Raw genomic sequence first — 6,184 nt, 5'->3', positions numbered from 1 at the left:
TTGCTTTGGCCAATCTAGCACAAACTCCTTCCACTCCTTGGTTTAATTTCAATAGAGGGACTGGTGGAAGAAAAGGGCGTGGAGGCAGGCTTGGCCGTGGTGGAAAATTTGGTGCTCAGTGACCACAATGCCAATTATGTGGCAAAATTGGCCATATGGTGCAGAACTGCTTCTTTAGATATGATCCCCAATACCAGAATTCAAAAAACTCTTCACCCGCTACTCCTCATTACCAGAATTTGACTACCTCAGCGCAGTCTATTACACCACCTCCACCACAAGTTCCTTACAACAATTCGTTCCCACCACCACCCTCATCATCCTTTCACCAACCAAGGGCTTATCTTTCTACAAATTTGACTCTCCCATACACTGCATGGTACCCTGATTCAGGGGCTAGCCACCACCTAACTGTTGATCATGCTAACCTTCTCAATACATCAGAAACTACGAATTGTCTAGAACAAGTCTTTGTTGGTAATGGCCATGGGATTCCTATTTTATACCATGGCTCATCTCTTCTATATGATAAATGTCGCAATATATATTTTAAATTGAATACTCTTTTACATGTTCCTAATATCTCTCAAAATTTATTAAGTGTTTCTCAATTTGCAAAGGATAATCATGTCTTTTTTTAGTTTTGGCCTGATTTTTGTGAGATCCGTGATCAGGTTACTCGGGATCATCTCCTTCAAGGAATGGCTAAAGGAGAAATCGATTGTATTGATCAATTAGTTGTTCCAAGAAATAGAATACTTAAATCCACTGCTGAAAATTCAAAAGCCTCAGCCCATTCAAAAGTTTCACAAAATTCTATGCTTTCTTTCAATACTGTTGCTGTATGTAAAAATCAGAGTTGTAATGATCTTAATAAAGACATCATGATGAATAAAAATAATTCTAATCTTTCTCTTATTTTTTTCAATTTTCTAGTTTTACTTCTGATTCCGTCTGCTAAGCATGCTTCCTCTTCTACTGTTTTCAATCCTATTATTTCTAATGCTGCATTATGTATTTATTTGCCTAAATTTACATCCTCGACTATGAATTGTGCACTTAAAACTCAATCCTGGTAATGACAGTCTCATTCACACAAAAGATACCTCTAGATATCTGCATACTACTAACAATCCTATTGCATTTACCACTCAAATTAGGCCTATTCTACCTATTGAACTTTGGCATAAAAGATTTGGACATAGCAATTTAGACACTGTTCAAAAAGTCATGTCCCAATGCAATCTTCCTTTCTCTAAGTCTGATTTACCATACCAAGTCTGTGAATTTTGCACTATGGCCAAAATGCATCAGTTACCCTTTAAAGATTCTGATTTTGTTTACACTAGTCATTTGGAGCTAGTTTACATTGATGTTTGGGGCCAGCTCCCTTTATCTCAAAGTCTGATTTTAGATATTATATATGCTTTGTCGATGCATATACAAAATTTTCATCTATTTCTCTTCTTGTTAACAAATCACAGACCCTTTTTGCTCTTCAAAATTACAAAACACTCATGAAAAATCAAACCAACATGAAACTAAAAAGCATTCAAAGTGATCATGGCATGGAGTTTTTGTTAAAATCCTTTACATCATTCCTTCAAGAGCATGGTATTTCACACCGTCTATCATGCCCCTACACTCACCAACAACAAGGGAGTGTTGAGAGGAAGCATAGACATATAACTGAGATTGGTTTATCTCTTTTGGCTACTGCATCCATGCCCCTAAAATATTGGGATGCTGCCTTTACTACTACATATTTTCTTATCAATAGGTTACCTATAGCAAAGTTGAATTTTCGTAGTCCTTATGAAACACTCTTTCATAAACTACCGGATTATATGTCCTTAAGAATTTTATGATGTGCTTGCTATCCCTTGCTACGACCATACAATAATAGAAAGTTCAATTTTAAATTTGAAATGTGTGTATTTTTAGGCTATCATTCAAATAATAATGGCTACAAATGTCTCAGTCAGGATGGCAAGTCTTTTATTTCTCGAAATGTACTCTTTGAGGAACTAATTTTTCCCTTTCAGCAATGGAAAACTTCACCTCCCTCTAAACTGTCATCACCATATTCTCCTCATAATGCACCAGCTAGAGTCGTTCCTTTGATCAGTCACTCTGGCCTATCTGATTCTTCGTCTGCCTTTCTTAGCCAACTTCCTTCTTCACCTGCTACACACTCATCTCACATTGCCAGCCCCTCCAACCCTTTCCACTCATCCCTTATTTTCTTCTCCCTCAACTACTGTTAAATCTACATCAGCACTTGAGGCTTGTTCAATTTTCTCCTTCTCTAGTCCACCTACTGCAACCAACACTCTCCTTATCTCTGGAATAGAGATTTAGGCCCTTCCTACTACACCTCCACCCCCTTTCTACCAACACTCATTTCATGACCATTAGACTAAAATCAGGTGCTATACAGCCTAAAAATCTGGTCGTCATTGCTGAAACTCCTGATCTATTCACTCAAGTTTCAAAAAATGCTGAACAGGCTCTCACTTGTCCTCATTAGAAGCAGGCTTTGGACAATGAATTTGTAGCCCTAGCCAAATGTGGGACATGGTTCCTGGTTGATCCTCCACCCAATACAACCATAGTTGGGTGCAAGTGGGTATATACCATCAAAAAGAATGCAGAGGGTAAGACTTTGGGGTATAAAGCAAGATTAGTTGCCAAAGGTTTTCATCAAGTGGAGGGGATTGACTTTGAAAAAAATTTTAGCCCTATAGTAAGGCCAATGTCAGTGCGAATCATCATCACTATTGCCCTCACCAATAATTGGTGCTTCAGGCAGTTTGACTTTGATAATGCATTCTTAAATGGAGCATTATCTGAAAATGTATATATGCAACAGGCAGCTGGGTACAATGAAAGGCAGCTACTCAAAGTTTACAACTTGCACAAGGCCATCTATGGTCTTAAGCAAGCCCCAAGGGCTTGGTATCATACTCTTGCTTCTACCTTACGAACCCTTGGATTTTGGAATACAACTTCTGATGTGGCATTGTTTATAAGAAACACAAATTCTGATGTCACTTACATATTGATATATGTGGATGATATAATTGTTACAGGGTCCAATTCTGCTGCAATTGATACTTTGATTAAATAGTTAAACTGTATTTTCCCTTTAAAAGATCTTGGTTTGTTTCACTTTTTTTAGGCCTTAAAGCTCATTATTTGCCTGAGCAGAAATTGTTACTTACTCAAACAAAGTATGCAAAGGATCTGCTACATCGTGCAGGAATGCATAATTATAATCCTATGCCTACACCTATGATGACATCTTCGAAGCTGAGTAAGAATGACTCAGACCTTTATGAAGATCCTAAGGGTTACAGGTCCATCGTAGGAGCTCTGCAGTACCTCACAATTACAAGATCAGATCTAGCCTTTGCCGTGAACAAAGTCCACAGTTTATGCACTCACCAACCGTTCAATATTGGAAAGCAGTCAAGAGGATCCTTCGATACCTTCAAGGTACACTTCAAGAGGGCTTAATTTTTTTCAAATGCATTGATTATCGTATTGTCTCCTTTGCATATTCGGACTGGGCCTCAGACTTGGATGATCGAAGGTCAACTTCTGGTTACTGTATCTATCTCGGCACAAATTTAATAACTTGGAAGAGTGGCAAGCAGTCAAAGGTTAGCAGGTCTACCACAGAGGCAGAATATAGGGCGATGGCCTAAGCTCAAACGGAGATCATGAGCATCCAGCAGCTGTTGAAAGAGTTGGGAGTCCACCAACAAATACTCCAACAATTTACTGTGATAATCATAGCACCTGTGTGCTTGCTGCCAACCCTTTTCTGCACAGCAGGTGCAAGCATTTGGAGATGGATCTCCATTTTATCAGGGACTTGATTAATTCTAAAAATCTTTATGTGGTTCATATCTCGATTCCTGATTAAGTGGCGGACTTATTAACCAAACCACTCTCAATTACCCTCTTCACCAGGTTTAAAATCAAACTTCGGATAGGGACTCATCCCTCCCTAAGTTTGAGGGAGGTGTTGAGAGTAAGCACACAAATTAGAAGATAGTTGGTTAGAGTAGTTAGATTAGCTGTATCAGTTAGTTAGCTACAAAAGGTGAAAAATTTTGTTAGAGTAGTTAGATTAGCTATATCAATTAGTTAACCACAAAAGGTGGAAAGTTTGTTAATTCTGTTTTCTCCACCTTAGCAACCTAACTAAACTCCTCTGCTTTAATGTGTATACATATATATATATATATATATATATATATATATATATATATATATATATATATATATATATATATATATATACTCCATTGTAAGTGTGTGAATTCAATATCAATAAATAAAACTAGTTTTCTTCTTTACAGTGTGTGGTTAACAGCAAACTATTCTCTATTGATCTGAGCTCTTCTAGCTAGAAGTTCTGCTGCTGTAAAACTCTAGTGTGTTCATACATTTCTCTTAACAACAACCTCGAAAAGAATCACGATACTGAATCTCTACTTACACGATGCACACTCCTTTTGAAGATTCATGCTTCTACTATACAGTGTTGATCTACTGACCAAGTAGGAAAGTCAACTGCAGATACCCACTCATGGTAATGGAGCAATTGCATATTCTAAATACATAGGTTTTATGAAGAAAAAATAAAATAAATAAAATATTTCGTATTGGTCAGTAACTAAAGGAAGAATGAAAAATGTTGTTGGTAAAATCAATGAAACCTTTCTTCCCAACTTATGTTCATGCCAAAGAATGCAGCATCAACCAATTTAAATGCAACCCAGTCAAGAGATACTCAAGACACATCAATTTTCGATAATGAAAAAAATGGTCATGTAGAATTTGATGCTGTTTGCACTCCATTAAAGGTGGATGCCCTCCAGAAAAATAAATAAGAAAGCACCGTCTCAAAGTCATTGCAAAAAGCAAACCAAAATAAACTCGAAAGCTAATTAACAAAAAGAATGTTCAACTAAAAGAAGACTCAATTGGCAAGAGAAAATATATAAAAAGAAAAGAAGTAAACAAGATCTCTACTACTCCAGCAGAAAAAACAACTGGTCTGATTAAAGACTTAATTGTAGAATCTACCAAAAAGTCTTGTAAAAGGACTTCGTTTGATGGATTTGCTGGCACAAAAATTACAATCGTACAACCTAACAAATACAGTGAAAATTGGAGTGAACCTAAATGTAAGTCTTCCTTATGATATAGTCACTTCCATGAAGGAGACATCCAAGTCATTATCAGAAGAGACACAAGTCCCGAGGTAACAAGAAAAACCAAAAGGAAGACAAGAATTATGACCGACCCCCAAAGGTAATACTCCTACACTCCATTTTGTATTTCTCTAGTAAGTATATACGAAAAAATATGCCACAAAAAGATACCTCTTCCATTACGAAACCAAAACAATTATAAAGAAAGTCGAATAGATTACTATGGGTACCATTAAATCTATGATCACTTTGCTAATAAATACTATAATTTGAAAAATGTAATTGAAAAATTGGCTAGAAAAGGTCGGTTAGACAAATACATGGCTATAAGGACGTTGGACTGCAAAAGAAGATGGGAATGCCAAGACAGAGAAATATCACCAAAATTCTATAAGCACTCTGGATCGAAGTGTCCACGTTATCACAAGACGGACATCCTCACAATCTAGGGATGGGTGACTCCAAACGTTGAATATATCAAGTTCGACATCCTTCCTCAAGAGTAAAGGGAGGCAAGGAGATTAATGAAAGAAGCTCATCACTACACCTTAGTTTATAATATTCTCTATAAAAAAGGATCTCAGCACCTCTATCAAAATGCATCCCGACTTTAAATACAAGAGATTCTAGATGAAACCCATAATGAAATATGTGGAATTCATCTGGGAGCAGGTCACCGGCAAAAAAGTGTTGTGAGTTGGCTTCTACTAACCGACTCTTCAGAGCTCACACAAATGCTATAAGCATATGGAACGACTCAAACTACCATTGAAGAATCTCCTTTCGACATGCATATGGCACAGAAGCGATGATTCACATCGACATAAATAAAAAAAAAACCAAGGGCAACATTCTACAATGAAGTCGGAATACAAAAGAAGAACTCGACCTCCTTCCAGAAATCTGAGAGCAAACTCAGATAAGAGAAAAGGTTTTGAGAAATTCTACAATGAAGT

Source organism: Arachis hypogaea, chromosome 4 (assembly GCF_003086295.3).
Source record: "Arachis hypogaea cultivar Tifrunner chromosome 4, arahy.Tifrunner.gnm2.J5K5, whole genome shotgun sequence".
NCBI classification, from domain to species: domain Eukaryota; kingdom Viridiplantae; phylum Streptophyta; class Magnoliopsida; order Fabales; family Fabaceae; genus Arachis; species Arachis hypogaea.
The sequence above is the reverse complement of the archived record's forward strand: the minus strand, read 5'-3'. Positions refer to the sequence as shown.